Raw genomic sequence first — 18,407 nt, forward strand, 5'->3', positions numbered from 1 at the left:
CTGTCATCACTGAGACCAGGGAGAAGAAAGTAAGTAGAAATCTTTCCCTGCAGAACTAAAACTTGTTTCCAGACTTGATATTTCAAGGAGATACATTTGTAATTCTACCTGGAAGCCAAAGCAGAAGTTAGTGCATGTGCATCACCAAACCCAAAGCTGCAGAAAAAGGAATTGCCAAGATCAAGAAAATGAATATCAAAGAAACATAAAGGTTATGCCCAGGGGTTCTGTTCTAGGTCAGAATATTTGTTCTTTGGGTGCAGGGCACAGTTGCTTTCCTCCCCTCTGCCCTGTGGTGGCTTTCCGTGCAGAGCAATCCCTGTTCCTGCTGGGCAGCAAGTGTGAGATATCCAGCCCAGAGCTGCAGCACAGGCAGAGAGGGATGTTTCACCCCGAATATAATGGAAAAAGGCAAAATTTAAAACAAATACGTTTTTCTTCTTGTGGTTTCACAACAACTTTGCTTTGATGAGTTCCAGGATGCAAGTTATGTGTGGGAAGCAGAAAGATACAGATATTTTTCTTCTGGAGTACTTAATTTATTTTTCATTACCTTGTGCCACTCACTGGTTTTAGTCTTTTGTACTGCATGGTCTGTGTCTCCTTCTCTGCTAGATCTAAATGTGGCTTGTGAGAATCTTGTCAGAAAGCCTTGGCTCTACTTTTGTATTTGTATGCAACAGCAGAAGTGATGCTGTGTTGTGGGGATGCCCAACATACCTGGTCCTGCCTGAGAGTCACCTTTCTGTTTGAGGACCTCAGCTGGGAAGGGACTCTCCAGGGAACTGTGAGGGACCGACACCCTTCCATTCTCACTGGAAAGCTGTAAGGTAGATTTTTTTTCCCACTACCAAACTGCTTTCTTTATGAACAGAGAAGATGTGGAGTAAAAGGAGCAGCACGACCTCGAGGCCATGAAAACAGAATGGAAATCAGGCAGCCCCTGAGCTTCTGGGATAGGGTGTGTCTGTGTCTGTGTAGGTAGGCCCATGGCTGAGGGCCAGTGGTCTGTGGGGGCAGCCTGTGATATCACCAGAAGTTACCAACACTTCCAAAGGTCATGAGAACTCCAAAATTTCTCTCCAAATTTCTTTACACTTGGCTAAGGCAGCCTAGGATTTGAGCCTCCCCTTGCTGGGTATTTATGAGATACCACTTGCTCTCCCAGGTAGTCTGGCTGAGTTCAAAGGCATTGCTGCAGTTTCCTGGACAGGGATTATTCTCAGGAGTAACCCTCCACAGGATCAGGCCCTAGGTGTACATGATAAGATATTTACAATTTGATTTATTTCTATTTTAAATGCCTTCACTTTAAACCCGTAGGTACGTTTACTACACAAATTCTGCTTGCTAATATTTTCATGGAAAAAGCTAAGGGAAAAAAAAACCAACCCCCAAAGCACTGAAATAGATGGCTGCCACAATAAAAAGGATAATCTGGAAGTCAACATCTTCAGCCAGAGCTGTCCCAAGAGGCCTGTCTCTGTCCTAGCATGAGATTAAAGCCTCCATGGACAGAGGGGCTCTGGCTGTGCCTGTGAAAGGAAAAAGCCTGGGTCTGCTGGATCAAAAGAGACAAGGATCTCTGAGCAGCAGCCAGCCTCTAAACCCAGCCTTGCTGATCCTCCAGTTCTGGCACTGTGTGGTGTACAGCTGTGGGTAACTGATCCCCACCTCTTGTCCATCCAGGGATGGAGCTCCTCGCAGGGCTGTGTCACCTTTGTTGTCCCTCTGCTGCTGCCTAATGGGACCTGCTGTCCTCAGAGCCCCCACTCCACCCCAGAGGCAGTTAATCCTGTAACTGGCAATTAGGGAGGCAGTTTTCCATGCATGAGCAGGCACGGACAGGGCTCTCAGGGGTGAGTGGGTCCAGCACAGCACTCTCAGCCTCCTGGCACGGCAGGAGCCCTGCTGTACATGGCTCAACACAGCCCTGCACGGATCTGCACAGGCTGATCTAAATGAACCCCCTTCTAGCCCAAAACCATTATGCCATGTCCTATCACAAGAGGCCCTGCTGAAGTGTTTGTCCCACCTTTCCTATGGGCCTCCTTCAAGTACTGAAAAGTTGCAAAAAGGTGCCCCTGGAGCTTTCCTTTCTCTAGGCTGAACAACCTCAACTGTCTCATTCTGCAGTCAGGGGAGAGAGGGAGACATGAAGGGTGCCTTGCTTGGGCCACTGGGATCTCATTTGGCAACGTAAGTACTTCCCAAATCACTGAGGCACCGGCCACCTGCGCAGAAAGCCCAGAACCCAAGTGCTGTGCTCTTGTCAGAGCCAAGATGGACATTCCAGTAGCTGTCTAAAGATCGGTACAGTTCTGAGTCAGTGTACAACATTCCTTTCCTGAATGGCTTCAGATGTTTATTTCAGAAATTCAGCTGGACTGACCCATCTCTCTCCAGTGGAATGGGAAATGGAGGATGAGTCCTGGGTTAGCTTGGATTTTGGTGGAGTTAGTGTTGTGGGGATGGCTGTAAAACCTTTAACCTCTTGTCTAGGATTTTGCAATGACCAAAAGAACAGTAGTTAGCAGAGGTGCCTCTGTTTAACGATAATGATGATGATAATAATAGGTCAAAGAATAAGAATAACATGCATAATAATAATTAAAATAATAAATAATAGATTACATGTCTTATCTCCAAGTCATATTTGGAAATAATAACACAGTGAATTCTAAGTCAGCTCCCCAAAGCCCTTGACTCAGTGCCAGCATGGCAGGCAGCCAGGCTGGGGACAGCTCGGCCAGTGGCATTTGGGACAGCAAGAGTCAGAGGCTTAGGAAAGGAGGCAAAGTGCCTGCAGCACTTGGGTATCTGGCACCTCCTTCACAATGGGCCAGTAAAATACAGCTTCTCTTCTCCTTTTCAAGCTGCACTGTGTTCAGTGAAGGAAGAACTTTGCTCCAAAGGGAAGCTGTGTTTGCTGAAGCCATTTGTATGCTGGCATGTGTTGCATCAGCTGAGAACAAACACGCTGGGTTAGGGCTTGTGATGTGGCTGGTGGGACCCATGTAACCACATGTGGGGACTGGGACAGAGGCTAAAGAGCACTCTGGAAGCTAAAGGAAGTCAAAAATCAATTTTGAAGGGACACAAAAATAAAGCTGGCATGTCTGGTTTTAATCTACTTCCCAAGATGAGACTCTGGCTTGTGATTTTGAGTTGCTTTTTTTCTGCTCAGCACATTTTCTGAGGGATTTAAAAAATGGTCAGAAAGCAAATTGTTTCACAATAGTTATTCCTTTTCTTTGTGAGTTTGCTGAGAGTTTATACTCTTCTTTTCATGGGAAAAAAAAAGCTTGAAAATCAAAATCTGTTGGTTATTTTGCAACTGATTATTTTCCAGACAATTCAACTGTATATTACCCAAACTGGTTAAAGAAAACTAAAATTCTTGAGGATTAAAAAAAAAGGATACTTGAAGGAACCATAAATACTGTCCTTATAAGAATATATTTTCTGTAGAAAATATTATTGACAAAGAGAAAACCCTAAAATCCACATGGAATTTTTAAAAAATTATTTGCTCTTCTTACATATGTGGAGCTGTCTTGCATGTCAGATATACATGATCATTTTGGTTGCAGTTGATTTATTTAACATAGGAAACAGAAGGGTTAAGGAATTTTTAAAGCTGGTACCCACATCAATATTTTGGCTTTGAAGAAAGCAGCCTTGCTGTTTGGATGTGCACACATTTTCCACATTTTCTCATCATGTTTTGTCTTCTGTTAATAGTCAGCTCCTGTTATTGATGGGAGGCAACATGGGCAGCACCCTGACAGTCTGGCTCTTTATTTGGATGTGTAACTCCAGGCTCTGCAGCTTTGGCTGTCACCCACGTTACGCAGTCAGCAGGAATCCAAAATTATGATGATCGATATTTATCGTTTGTGTTATGACATCTTTTAGGAAACCAGCTGAGTGCTGTGCTGCTCCTTCTAGGCATGGCTTGTACATGTGGGGAGAAATGGGGTTTGCCCTCTGCATCCTTTAGCCAGACAAGGGGCAGGAGGGAAAGGGGAGTCAGCTGAACCAACCCTGCCCTGGCCATCCTGCACAGATTTTAGGGAATGAGTCAAACATTACTCTTTAAAAGGTGGTGCCCAGGCAGGGAGTTTGGGGAGTTCATTATGGACACGGGGAGAGGAGTTCTGGAGGTCATCAAGGGTTACAAGAGCTCCCCTTCCTCAGCAGGGATTCCTGCAGGGTCCCCGGGGCATGGGCTGCGGGGTGAGCTCTGTCCTGCTCGTGCTGCTGCCTGATAAGCTCCATCCCAGCTGGTTGCTTTCACAAGAGTTATTTTCAACTGAGCAAGAGTATTAGGCAGCCAGATTAGGGTCTAAGGTTTGGCTATTGTATCTAGAGCAATTAAAGCAATTTCCTTCTGCAGATGTTACAGGAGAACGGTTTGTTGACTTCACTGGGAGCTGTGCCTGTAGAAGGAATCCCAGGCTGTTGTGGATAAGATTTGCTTATTGCTTCTCTGGCCCCTGCTTAGACATCTCTTTGAATCCTGTGTCTGCAACATATTCACAGCTCCAGTCTCTTGCAGAGGTCCTCTGTCCAGAATTGGTGCTGGCTGTAGACTTTCCAAGGTTTGAAAGCAAATGCAAGAGTCTTGGATTGGAGTTACACTCTCCTGTCCAGCCTCTGGAGACAACAGGTTGTCCACCAGCCATTTGCACATATAATGCTAAAGAATACAAACCTGGAAGACCATCTCCTGGCCTTTCTTCTTCCATCTTCCCTTTCAATTGCAAGTTCTGCTATGATGAGCAAATCTAAATCCCAGTGTAAGCAGGTGCTTTTCTGTTGGGCTGGCAGCCCTTCTGAGAGGGATGGATTCAACATGCAGTTCCTAATTTTGGAAGGGTTATCCTGGAAGTTCAGCTTATTTCTAATAGTTGGGCAGCAGGTAGGATGACAGTATCTCTTTGGAAATCTCCCACGTTCATGCTTTTATGTGCAGTGCTGTTGCAGAAATGCCTATGGTTGTAGTGAAGAAGGAGCAGGAGGAGTGGTGGGGCACAGACTAAGCCCATGTGCAGTCCTAATGAAGCAGCATCTGTGGCAAAGCACAGCCCAGGCTTGGTCCCGTGCGCCATCCTTGGGTCCCATGTGCCATCCTTGTGTCCTGTGTGCCATCCTTGGGTCCCATGTGCCATCCTTGCTTGCAGCTGCATGACTGCACCAGGGCTTTTGCTATGCGTAAGTGAACACATAGCCATGGAAAACACCTCTCCTTAAAATTAATCTCAGTTTAGGGGTGGTCTCCCTGAACATGCCTTGCGCTTTGGATGAAGCCTGGTTTTCCTCCTATTCTGGAAAACTTATACCTTTCAAGTTGATGCCGTTTCAACCACCTCCTGAAACGCAGCTTTGGTTTTCAAAAGCCGACTGCTGGGGAGGTTGTTTTGGTTTCCCAGCACACAGTGATCTGTCTGCCTCTGCTTTGTCTGCCCCTCTGCCCAACCCGGCCATGTGGCTTGGGATTCATGCCCTGGTTGGAGTTCTCTCATTTAATTTTCATGCATCATTTATAGCTTTCTGTGGTGATTTTGTGAAGTGAATGTATGTGGTTAACACAGGGGGCTGACTGGAAGCCGGTCATGCAGCTGTGACAGAATGGCTGCTCCCTGCCTTTGTCATTATTTTCTGTACTTGGAGTGTGTTGGTGAGAAACTGCTTCTGGACCGAATATTCAGACTTTAAACTTGATTGCTTCCCTGAGGAAAAAAAAAAAAAAGATCGCCTTCCCTTTCCTGGAAATGTGGAGAATTTCGTACACGCGACTTCTGCCCTTCAGACAGACAGGGAGCTACTGAGCAAGGAGACCCTGAGGTGGTTAACTTAACAGAGTGCAGGGCTCTGCTCCAGTGAAATGATGGTGACTCCTGAAGCCAAGCCAAAAAACAACATCCAACTGCCAGCAGGAGTTTACACAGGAAACCTGCCTTCTGATGTGGGCAGCTGCACTCACAGCCTTTGTGTTGTCCCCTCCATTGGGCACGTTGTGTGGCCTTTGGTGGGGAAAGGTAGGCTAGGAGGTGAGCTGGTGGAGAGATTTGGAGGTATAGTTGAGAGCACGTGTCCTCCTTTGCCCATCCTTTCCCTTTTCTTGGGCCAGCCAATTAATTTACAGATTTATTTGATCTATTTAATAGATTTGCTTAGGCTGAGTGACTTCCTGCAGTGTCTGCATTTCTGGTTGCTTGTATTAAGTTGTTTGCTGGACTGATGTGTATCATGTCAGCTTAGAAATTACTAACAAGGAGAGAGAACAAGAGAACCTTATTGATTTCCATCTGGTTTGACTGGCAGCACTTGGAAATGGTAGAGGAATTGTGTCCAGTTTGAAATGCCACATGTTCACAGGCTTGTACCACCACTGGAAAGATGATGGAGCAGATGACCTTGAGCAGGGGTGGTCAACCAACCACTGTGGACTCCAGAACAAGGGCTATGTATGAATGGATGAGTGGATTAGTTATTTTTATTGGGCCAGTTTGGTGCAGGTCGTACCCCTGGGATCCACAGAGGTTGGGCCCCTCTTACAAAAAGGATCTTCATGCTTGCTGGGCTGGAGCTCTGACAAGGATATGCAGGGTGTACTGGGGTGAAGGATGGAGAGCCTGAGTCCCTGTGAGCCAGGATGGAAAGTGGAAGTGATATTTAGAACATGGTTTCCCCCCAGGAAGGGGGGAAGGTTTGACTGGAAGGTTTAAACCCAGATGTGCAGTAATAGCTTTGAAGACAGCCCAGAGGTGGCGCTTCAACCATGAGATTTGGGAATGAAAATCCTTTTGGGAAGGCGAGAGGTTAGCAAGTACATCCAATCTGTCTGCTGGATGACATGCAGTAAAAGCTGGACTGGGATCCAGAACATAAAGCAGTGATAAGGAGACATGTTATGACCTTGTCTGCTGTTAGCAGCTTACACAGCCTGCCAAGGAAAAACCAGCCTGCATTAAAAGAGCCATATGGTATTTTACTTACTCAGTGTATAAATCCCTAATACAATTAAAAGATCCAACTTCCATGCTGAATTAGAGCCTCTATGTTGCTTTATCTGGAGGAATTTCTGGACCGCTCAAGATTGTTGATATCAGGAAGGAATAGAATATGTATGGATGGACAAGGGAAGGGGTGTGTCAGCCTCCTGGGTGCAGCAGCCCTTTTTCTGGCCTCTGCTGTAAGAAATCCTCTTTCCGGCCTGCATAGACCCTCAGGAGCTGCCTGGAGCTGGTGCTTGGGAGCTGGCTGCCCAACCTCATGGTAGCAGTCATCTGTTTTATCAGGGAGAGTTTGTGCAGGATTCCTGAGCGAGCTCAGGATTTCCAGAGGAGGCCCTTATGAGCTATTGCTAACAGAGTAGGGTCAGGAGGAAGAAAGCCTTGTAGTCTCAGCCTTTTCCCATCTGTTGGATTTTGTCTCGATCAGACAAAAGTGTGGGTGCAGGAGGGGAAGGGATGCCCATGGTGTATGGGGAAGGCTCTGAGCATGCCAGCTCCAAAGGTGCTCAGGCCCAGAGCATGGGCTGCTGGAGGTGATGGGCATTGAAAAGAAGTACTGGGGGAGGACTGGGCAGATTTGGGAGTGTCTGTCTGAAGACAGACATGTGTGATGCAGCCAGTGGAAGGGCAGAATGTCCAGAGCAGGTTCCACATGCTAGAATCATCCCTCTGAATATAGATCTCTCCTTAGTCTTATCGCCTCTTTTCTTGTTTTGGCCTAGGCAGGTTTATCCTGGTGTTACCTGGGTATTCTCAAAAAAAAATCTGTCTTTATTCCAGTATATGAACCTCTTCAAGAGATAACCACTTCATTTGCAGATGGAAAGGGAAATGACCATATTATCAACAAGCCATTAAGTTCTCTGAAGGGACGTGGTTGTTCTTAATGGTATCAGTATGAGGGACAACCTTGAAGCAGGCTGGGATGTGCTCTCCTCTTCCCTGCAGATATTACAAGTATTTTCTCCCTGCCTCAGTTTCTTCCTTTTGCAGAGCGGGCTGGGGACATGTCCTACCCTGCTTTGTGCATCTCACAGAAAAGTTCCATTGCTCTTATTTTCTTTGCTGTAAAATGCCAGACAGGCACTCAGTGAAGCAACCTCCCTTTTACCTGTGTTGGAGAGAGCATAGCTTTTGTATGGATGGTTACAGCTGTTTAAGCTGATCAGATGCCTTGTGCTACTACACAGAGCTGGTTTTTGGCTGTGCCCTCTCCCTTTTCTATGTATGTCTGTTTCCAAGAGAATCGCTCTGTGCTGGAGCATGTGATTTCAAAGTGCAGCCCTGGCTCTGCTGGAACAGACCCTGGGATGGGCACAATTCACCCGGGGCTTGTCAGGGGGTGGTTACTGTCAGTTCAGACCTTGAAGGAGGCAAGTGCCATGGGGCAGTGTGCGTGAATAAGAAATGTACTTCTAGCAAGACCTGGGTCCTGCAGGTGGCACAGCCCAGAGCTCAGCCCAGCGAGTCCTGTGCCCCTACATCCCTGCTGCCAGCAGTGATGGGCTTGTCTTGCTGGGACTGTCTCCAGGTATGTCACCTCTTCCATGGCAGCCCATGTCGGGGTGGGGTGAGGGTGATGCTGGACCACTTTCCCCCACTTCCTGCAATTCTGTGCATAGCAGGCACAGGCACTGGATTAGGGACAGTGACTTCTTTCTTACTGTGACCATCTGGTAGCAGGTTTCTGTGCACAACCTGCATTTGTTTTGATGGTTGGAACAGCAGTAATGCATGGGTTACCTGGAGTTTTCATCAAGATGAGACTTTCAGAAACTTATTTGTTGTAACTCCTATAGTAACTACTGCTTGCTCAGAGCTTGGCTTCTCTGAGCCCATAGTCAAACTGTCTCACTTTTTTATTTTGAAAACCTTGTGAAATTTTAAAGTGCTGTTACAACCCTGGAGCATGAATAAAAGTATATATACATATAATCAGGGATGAAATTGCTGAAAGCTCCTTCAATGAAATGGCTAATATGGTGGCAATAAATTCAGAGGAAATGGACATTATCTGCTGATTGACCTTCTGGAATGTTAAACAGCTTTTGCTTTTGCCTTTGCCTTGAGGCATCTGGCTGCCTGACATGGTCAATTATCCTATGACAACATCAACTTCATTGGGTCTTATTGCTTCATTATGAAACTGCTTTAGCTGATAATACACTGCGATTAGCAGGCAAATATTCTTGGGAAGGGAGATAACTCCTCGCCCACTGTTTGGCCTTGGAGCTGCGCAGTTTATCTGCCTGCAGTGCAGAAGGCAATGATATGGGGAAGGTCCTTTCCTGCTCCTGAGAGCTTCTCTGGCAGCAGTGATGCTACTTCCTCCATTTCCCTCTCTCAGATTCCCATTTCCTCCCTGGTTGCTTGGATCTTTTCCTTGCCCAAGTGAAATAATTTGTAAACATTTTTATTTATGGCAGGATAATATTTTTATTTATGTCATGGCTGTCTTTGGGGAAACAAAAATACCAGTGCTTAGTCCTTACTTCCCTGGGGCACTGAATCCTTTTCTGTTGTAATCAGAGCTGTGCATAACTCTTTGTACCATGATCCAGCCTGGCATGTTCCTCCCGTTGTGTCCACATCATTAGAACGAAGGAGGGTCTCTCCACAGAAGCACTTCATCCTTACATCCAACTTCTCCTGGCCTGTGCTGGATCAGAGCTTATGGCTGTGACAGTGATTGGTGGCAGTGCAGATCCAGTGCATGGAGTTCGTCTGTGAACCCACTGTGATTCTGCTCAGTGCCCTCTTCCTGGAGTCCTGTGGATGTGAGAGACTCCCCACTGCATTGAAAATGGGAGAGTTGTCCCCGGGAGGGTGAAAAAGCATGAAAATACTGCTTATCTTTTGAAAATAAAAATTATTTTTCCTTTGCAATGATCAGACCAGTGGAGGACTCTGGTGGAGATGCAGCTTCTGTTGAAGAGCAGTGAGGAGCCCATCCTCTCTCTGCCACTCACTGAGGTGTACCAGCACATTATGGGCATCAGCATCCACGTGGATAAATTACAGGGTCCAGATTGTGCAACCATGTGGTGCTTGTGGGAGTCAGCACGGAGATTTTAGGGGCCCAAACACTCTCCCACGATGAATGTTCCCCAAGTATATGTGTTTCCTCGGCATCCTCTTTGTGCCCTGGGACCTGCCCTGGGCACGGAGTCACCACACAGCAGGGACCTGGCTAGCCTGGGGGTCTGCCTGTCCCCCACTGCCGTGTGCTGCCCGGCTCTGGGAGCACCCAGCCTGCGGGCAGGGCTGGGCAGGAGCCGGGCTGGGCAGGAGCCGTTCCGCAGCTGGGGCTTTGTCCGTGCGTGGAGGACAGCGAGGGCCCAGATCGGAGCAGCTGAGAGGGCAGATCAGAGGCTTAAGGAAGCCAGGGGGAATCAGCGGGCCTGGTGCAGCTGAAGAGGGAAGATCAGAGTCCCGGAGCAGCTGGGGGGGAGATTGGATTAGTAGCTGAGAGATCAGAAGCCCGGCCCAACTGGGGAGGGTGGATCAGACAGGCGCGGAGCGAGGAGATCAGAAGCCCCGCTCACCAGTGGAGGGGCTCGGGCAGGTCGCGGCAGCTCACAGGGGCGAGAGCAATCGGGCGAGGGGTTTGCAGCGCTGCCGGCGTCTGCTGAGCTTTAATGTGCCTCGGTGTGTCGGTCTGCGTCCCCGTGAGCGTACTGCGTCTGCAGCTCGGCAGCGGGAGCCGTGCCCGGCCGAGCGCGGCTCTGCCCGGGGATGCCATCCTAGAGAGCGGCTGTTTACAGAGGAGAGGCACCAGCAATTACTCTGTGCTTCCGTCGAGAGTTCCCAAGAGCTGCTAAAATGCTGCAATCACTGCTGAGACCCCGACTGCAGTGCTGTGAAACGCTTCCTCCCATCTGCTGGCACCATTCACCAAAGGCTGCGTTGGGCGAAATAGAGCCTTGACATCCTGCTCCTGCCCACCCGGGCATGGAAACGCAGCAATCGTGAGGGGGAAGGAGCTGTTTAACACAGATAACATAAATCAGCAGCTGTGCTGTTTCAGCTCATACGTTTCTTCAGAGGTGGCACAGTGGTGTCGCCATGCAGGTCCAGCACCCCTGGAACCCACCCCAGTTTCATCTCTACACTGATTCTTGGAGCACCAAGTCCAGACAAATAGACCCATTACCTGTGCTGGCAGCCATCCCCCTCCTGCTGTGACCTCGGGGAGCCCCAGCCTGTGGAAAGCAGCCCCCCAGGAGGGTGGCTTGGGGCACAGGGGTGACACATGCCTGGCAGAAGGGACAGCTCTGGCAGGGGGTGGGTCCCTGCCTCTGCTGCCAGCAGGTAGGCAGCACTTCAGAGGCTTGTGCTTCTCTGTCTGATTTTCCCAAAGGAGAAACAGAAGTGAAGATGGACAGAGAAGCTTTCTAGAGTAGAGAGCACTGATCACTTCTCTGGGTTTGTGCTGTCCTGACATTAATTGCCTATTAATATTGTCTTTCTCGTGCTTCTTTGCTCCCTCCCCTTAAGCAATGTGACTTTGCTGCCCAGTGCTGCTTTCAATGGTGAAAACACCTGAACACAATGCAGAGGTGCTGGGTCACCCTCCCAGAGCTGTAGGAACACCTGGTGGGGCAGGTGACTGGGGGTTCCTCAGTGCTGCCCCAGACCCTCTGACCCCAGTTTTGGATTTGGTTGCTAATGCCTTGATTAAAGGGATGGAGCTCTGGCTTCCTGGTGCTCCCACCTTCAGAGATGTCACCTAGGGCCTTTGCCAGGTGGACCTTGGCCATTGTAACTGCTGAGAACATTTTGTGCTGGCTCTTTCCAGTGCAGACTTTGGTGTCCTCCAGGTGCTGGGCAGAGCCATGGGTGGCTGGATGGAGGCAGCTTTATGGAGCATGACTGATTGTTTTGTTGTGCCTTTCAAGCCCTGAAGGTGGACTCAGGCTCTGAGGATGCAGGCTCAGAAAGAAAGGGAGTGAAGCAGACCATTCAGAGCAGCCTTGGGTTTAGTTTTGTGTTCAGAGGCAGGACATGGATGAACCTTTTGTAGAATTTCTGTGTGTTTTCCTGTCCCTCACCCACATTCTTCTATTTCTAGTTTGGGTTTCTTATTTTCTGATGTTTCACTGACAGGGGAGATGGGCCTCTCTGGGATGGAAGGCACTGCAGCACAAGCTGGGCATTCCTGTGCTGGCTCCAGCCCCACTGCCATGGGGTGCACTGGAGCCAGCAGGGTTTGATCCCTCTGGGTCTGCTCCAGCCTGGCTCAGTCCAGCTGATCAGGGCCTCCTCTGCACCCTGGTTAAACATCTCTGCCCTGTGGGAGGTGTAAAAGGGAATGTGTTGGCACATGGCAAAATACAGATGATAGGGATGCTGCAGTTGGATGATGTTCTTGTTCTTCAGTCAAAATGGTATGATAGCAGAGATGGAAAAATTATTTATACACGGCTGATTTGAGAGACACAAATAGAGGGAAGGAAGGTGTTTTGCCTGGATGACGATGCCATGGTTTTGGCCATGCTGGGCCCAGTATACAAAAAGCTGAACTTAGAGCAGCCCATGGGGAAGACATTGCCAGCACCACAGCTGGCATCTCACATCCCTGCCATCCTGAGCCCCTCGTGTTCAGGACACTCTCTCCCTGCACTGGAGGCACACAGAACTCCAGTCCATGTGCATGGGGTTTCTAAAGCCACAGCGGATCCTGCCCCAAGGAAGCTGCAACTGCTGGGGCTTGGGATGTGCCTGCAAGATGGTTTAAATGGAAAGCTAAGACAAACTCCAGCAAAAATGTAACAGCAGAAGATGAGGAAACTGGTAAAACCTTTGAGCCATGTTATTTGCTAAGCTGATAAAAGGTAAAGTGCATAAATTTATGAAAAGGGGAAATCCCTGCTGTATTCATGTAGACTGCTTATGGTTTGACAGTTAAGTAAATATAGTTCAGAATAAGACCAGTTTAAAGGGAATCTGAGAACATAATGAGTCTCAGAGAATTAGCTGGATAGCTTTCATTTGAGATTACAAAACCACAGTGTAGTATGATGTTTAAATACAAATGTGGCTTTGATATTACATAAAATAATCAAACAAAGATAAAACCACTGTTCTGTTCTAGCATCAGCTGGTAATCTTATTACTGAGTTAATATATCCACATGTGTTATGATCACCCTTTTCCACTAACTTGACAGGCTAAGGGAAGCAATAAAAAATGTCACAAAAGGAGCACATGTTGCTTTTAAAGCTCACCAAACTGCAAAGCCTGGTGTAAAGCAAAACCTGATGGCCCAGGCAATACTGTGCTGTCACCCTGGCATTGGATGGGGCAGGAGGGAGGTCTTGATTTTGGGTGTCTGGAAGAGGCTGGGAGGATGCTTCAGAGTGCTGGTGTCAGCCTTCATGTAGCACGGGAAAGACTTCATGTTTCTGGACAGGGAACATGATATTGGACTCTTGAATTCATTGTAGAAGGAAGGGAGGTGAGAGGGGTGAAGGTGTGTAGTGGCTGTTGGTTTTCAGAAGGAAAGCACAGGTTTTTCAGTCTCTTGTGGTCCATGTGGCTCTTGGGCTGAGGCACAGTGCAAAGACTGTGTGTTGGGACATGGTGTATCCCCACAATGGATTCATCTGACACTCTATTGCATCCTTTCAAGTGGTTTGAAGGGGAGAAAGTGAAGAATTTACTGCAGTTTTGTGGCTTTGGTCTGTCAGTGCTGTTCTTGGGAGATTGAAAAATCTCCCTTATTTGGCTGCCAGCTTTGCCCAAGTGATCCACTGTTCCAACACAGCCATCCTGGCTGCAGCATCCTGGGAGGATGCAGAGGAACATGCAGGAGGAGCAAATGCTCCCCAGACCCATCCACACCATCTCTAAGGGGGCAGATTCCCAGCACCAGAAGGCCAGGAGGAAGCAACGAGCAGTGAGCATCAGGAGGTCAGGGGAAAGCAGTTACAAATGAGTAACAGTAATCTAAATTGACTATGTCCTTTCCCAATGTCCTTTCCCCCTATGACTTTCTGCTCAAATGGTCACCACTTATGTGGTGTTTTGGGGTGAGAACCATGTTTTGTGGTCAACCAGGGGCTACAACTGGCAACAGGACCAGCACAAGAGATGCTTGTTCAGGGCATCTGCAGTTGTGGTACAATCAGAACGATGCTATTGCTCCTCTGGGACCATTTTTTCATGTTGTGTGGGAGCAGTGGGCAGTATTTTCAGTGCTTTGGCATGTTCAAGGTCTCCCACTGGTACAGTCATCTGGCTGCTTCGGCAGAGGCTCAGAGGTGAAGGGTGGGGGACTCCTGGTCACACCCCCAGGGGTGTTGCAGATCTCAGAGTTCTGTTTGCAAAACATGCCAAGATGGCTTGGCCCAGGGAAAACAAATACCTTCACATCCGCGTTCACAGCCAAAATGATTTGCTTAGCTTTGAATTGAGGTCCAAATGTTTTGAACTCTGGGATAATGCTGCTCAGCAAACCCAGTACCTGAAAGGCCTCTTTTATGTGACTATTACTTTGGTGACCAAAGTGCCAGGGTTTTACAAGAGCTGCTTATCCTTTGATAAAAAAAAATCAGTGAATTTATGCTGACAGCTTCAGATTCTGTAGAAACCTGAGCAACCTTTCACCAGCATATGTTTCTTGCTGGATTCTTCCTCAAGAACAACCGCAGAAGCATCTTTAGTAATTTAATGAGCAATAAAGGAGACTATAAAAATCCAAGGATAATTAAATGCAATGATAGATTTTAGCACCCTAAATGGTTACCAGAAGTGCTTAATCAAAACTAAGGTTTCTGCTAGGCAGAATGAACGGCTCTTTGTTGCCCCATAATAGAAAACAATTAAAAATAAAATGCAGGGAAAGATTTGGGATACATTGGAATAACAGAATCATTAAAAATCATCACAGCCTGCCTCCTAATGCCCCTCTGATGCTTGAATAAAACAAATAAAACAAAACTGAATTAGGAGCTATTTTGTATATTGCTTTGATCTTTGTTTCACCTTTTGAAAGTATTTATGAAGAGTGCTTTAAGAATTTCACTTCTAATTTTTTGATTGGGAAGAAGAAAAAATAGATTGACAATGCTAGACATTAGTCAGGGATGTGATTTTTTTTTCTTTCCTTCAGCCTCCTGATGTGGGAGGTATATCCCAGAGCATGGGATATCCCAGAAACATTGGCTACCTAGGCAGAATGAAGGGTGGTATGTGTGTGTGTGCTGTCAGGGTGGAGGTACACATACTCCAGCCTTGCTGCTGCTCTTGTTACAGCAGGAACAGGAAACTAATGAAGGCACCAGAATTGCCACGAAGTCTTTCTTAATACAATAGTATTTTGGAAAATCTGTGGATTAATTAAACATTTTCATGCAATAGCATGATGCTAATTGTTTACACTAAGCCACATTTGCTTCTGTAATTTGCCTTAATTAGTAAATTCTTTAGCTAATAATTGTCATAGAGTATTAAAGAAATGAGGAAATACGGAGAACGTCAAGGCAATCCTGTGCAGATGATGCTCAGGTGTGATTTAGGGTGACTTAATCAGTAAACTCAGGCACTCATTCCTCGTGTACAAAAGTGCTTGAAATAATGTGGAAGAATTATGTGAGTTGTAATTCTGACAGCTCATAGCCTGATCCTGCTCTCTCTCCTGCATGAGCCCTTCCTGAGACCAGGAGGGAAGGGATGGGGAAAGCTGCAGGCGAGGCCAGACCCTGGGTCTCTGCTGGGGGTACCTGAGTAAGCACAGTGTTTTTCATGAAAACATCTTGTTTGCAAAAAAAACCAAGAAGGATCTTTGCACTGGGTTCAGGTTACTGGACTGTCCACTGTCCAGAGCCACTGCTTGTTGTTTGTGCTGGAAATTTGTAATGCCCAGTGAAAAACCTTGGGGAAGCCTTTGGACAGATAACCAGGGGAGAGCTTGGGTGCAGAAAGGAGTGTGAGCAGCCTTTCCTGCAGGCACCAGTGCTGCCAGCACTGCCGCTGCTGTGAGGTGTGTGTTGACTCTGTTCCTTCATCAAACACCATCGCTTTCTTGTCTTGGTGGTTTTAGGGAACAAAACCCCTGGCAGCAAGAAAGCTGGAAACAACTTCTGTGTATGCCACAGGTGAGGTGTGTGGGCTCATTTCTCCTGGCTACTCCTTTACAGCTCACCTAGTACCCAGGATAATTCCTCTAGAGGTACTTTCCCAAGGATGTAGGCTTTTCCCAGTTGATGCAGGATAAGGTGGGATATGGTCAGAAACTTTCTTGGAATAAGTTGGTGTGGTGCATTTGAAGATAACAGTGAGGCCTGTTAAATTATGAGATACACAGGGAAAAATAATTTTTCCTATATGAAAAAATGCAGAGCTGCCTGGCATGTCTCAGAAAGGGCAGGTGTCAGTGAGGGAGGTAACTTCTCCACAGGGAATGTCTCTGAGCAGCCACTGGCATGGGAGGCCACTACAGCCCCTCTCATTCTGCCAAGTATGGCCCCATGGATGATGCTGTTTCTCCTCCTTGCCCTGCCACAGACTTACCTGGGCTCTCACCCTTAGGATTCTGCCACACAGCATGCTCTCATCAGGCATGTAGGATTCCAGAATCTCATCTCAGTAGCCCAGTGGGGCAGAATCCCTGGCTGTGGGACCCTTCTCCTTCCCCAGAGATGTGACCCTGCAGCGGGTGCATCTCTGCATCCCCGTGCAAGGTGCAGAAGAGCTCAGCCGCCCTGCCTCAGCAGCTGCTTTCTGGGGAGAAGCTTGGAGAGGTGGGGACCTGGCAGCCCCAGAAGGACTGTTGGAATCGGTGCTGGGGTGGGGGTGCTGGGGCGGTCAGGGGGGTGAAGGTGTAGGGGTACTGGGGCAGGGATTCTGGGGCAGTCAGGGGGTGCTGGGGCAGTCAGGGGGGTGAAGGGGCAGGGATGCTGGGGCAGTCAGGGGGGTGAAGGTGCAGGTGTGCTGGGGCACTCAGGGGGGTGAAGGGGCAGGTGTGCTGGGGCACTCATGGGGGTGAAGGGGCAGGGATGCTGGGGCAGTCAGGGGGGTGAAGGGGCAGGGGTGCTGGGGCAGTCAGGGGGGTGAAGGGGCAGGGGTGCTGGGGCACTCAGGGGGGTGAAGGGGCAGGGGTGCTGGGGCAGTCAGGGGGGTGAAGGGGCAGGTGTGCTGGGGCACTCAGGGGGGTGAAGGTGCAGGGGTGCTGGGGCACTCAGGGGGGTGAAGGGGCAGGGGTGCTGGGGCAGTCAGGGGGGTGAAGGGGCAGGGGTGCTGGGGCAGTCAGGGGGGTGAAGGTGCAGGTGTGCTGGGGCACTCAGGGGGGTGAAGGGGCAGGGGTGCTGGGGCACTCAGGGGGGTGAAGGGGCAGGGGTGCTGGGGCAGTCAGGGGGGTGAAGGGGCAGGTGTGCTGGGGCACTCAGTGGGGTGAAGGGGCAGGGGTGCTGGGGCAGTCAGGGGGGTGAAGGGGCAGGGGTGCTGGGGCAGTCAGGGGGGTGAAGGGGCAGGGATGCTGCTGCAGGGGTGCTGGTGGGGGTGCGGCGCACGCTCCAGCGTTGTCAGAGGTGCGGGGTGGAACCAAGGCTCAGCACTTCAAAGCTGCCCTGTGTCCGAGCCCGGGCCGCAGCTTTTTCAGCAGCGATTAGACACGTAGGTAGGTCGAGGAGCGGAAATGCCGGGCCGTGCCCCCCTCGCCCCCGCCAGCCCCTTTGTGCTCCCTGCCGCAGCCCCGGCCAGGAGCAGCCCGGCCTTTTTGCGTATTATTCTCACCATCTCCCTGACAGGCGTAGTAATATATCAAGCTATCTCAAGCTGGGACTGTTTGAATGAGGAGAGATTAAAAAAAAAAATATTAAGAATGAGATTTAAAGTGTCTCACCAGAGGTTGGTGCTGCAAACTGCTGCTTCAGGAGGGTGCATAGAGGAGTCAAAAATTGCGGCCAGGGAGATGGAGGCTGCCCCCAGGAGCAGGCAGAGCTGAGCTGCATCGCTGTGTGCACACCGTCATTTAATACCGGTTGTCCAAGAGGGCAGAGTGTGTTTACGATCCGATAGGACTCTCCTACTGCTGCATTTAAAAAGTACTTTTTTTTTTTACTTTGACTCAGCAGCTATTCTGATGGGAGGAAGAACATCCTTTAAGGTTTGAGATCTAGCTAAACGTTTTTAGCATAAAAACCCCAGGCAATATCTTCAAATCCTGCTGCAATGATATTTCACGGTCTCATATGGCCAGTGCAGTTGTGTCCTGGATCACTAACACTGGTCAGAATCCAGCCACATTTTAATGGGGGGGGGGGGGGAGGGTGGGAAGGGAGAGAGGGAGAATAATCAAATATTCTCCTTTTTTTTTTTTTTTTTAATTAGGCTTATTTGTTCTTAGTTTTACTTATGGCTATTCACAAAATATTTTCTTAAGAG

This window comes from Anomalospiza imberbis, chromosome 14 (genome assembly GCF_031753505.1).
Source record: "Anomalospiza imberbis isolate Cuckoo-Finch-1a 21T00152 chromosome 14, ASM3175350v1, whole genome shotgun sequence".
NCBI lineage: Eukaryota > Metazoa > Chordata > Aves > Passeriformes > Viduidae > Anomalospiza > Anomalospiza imberbis.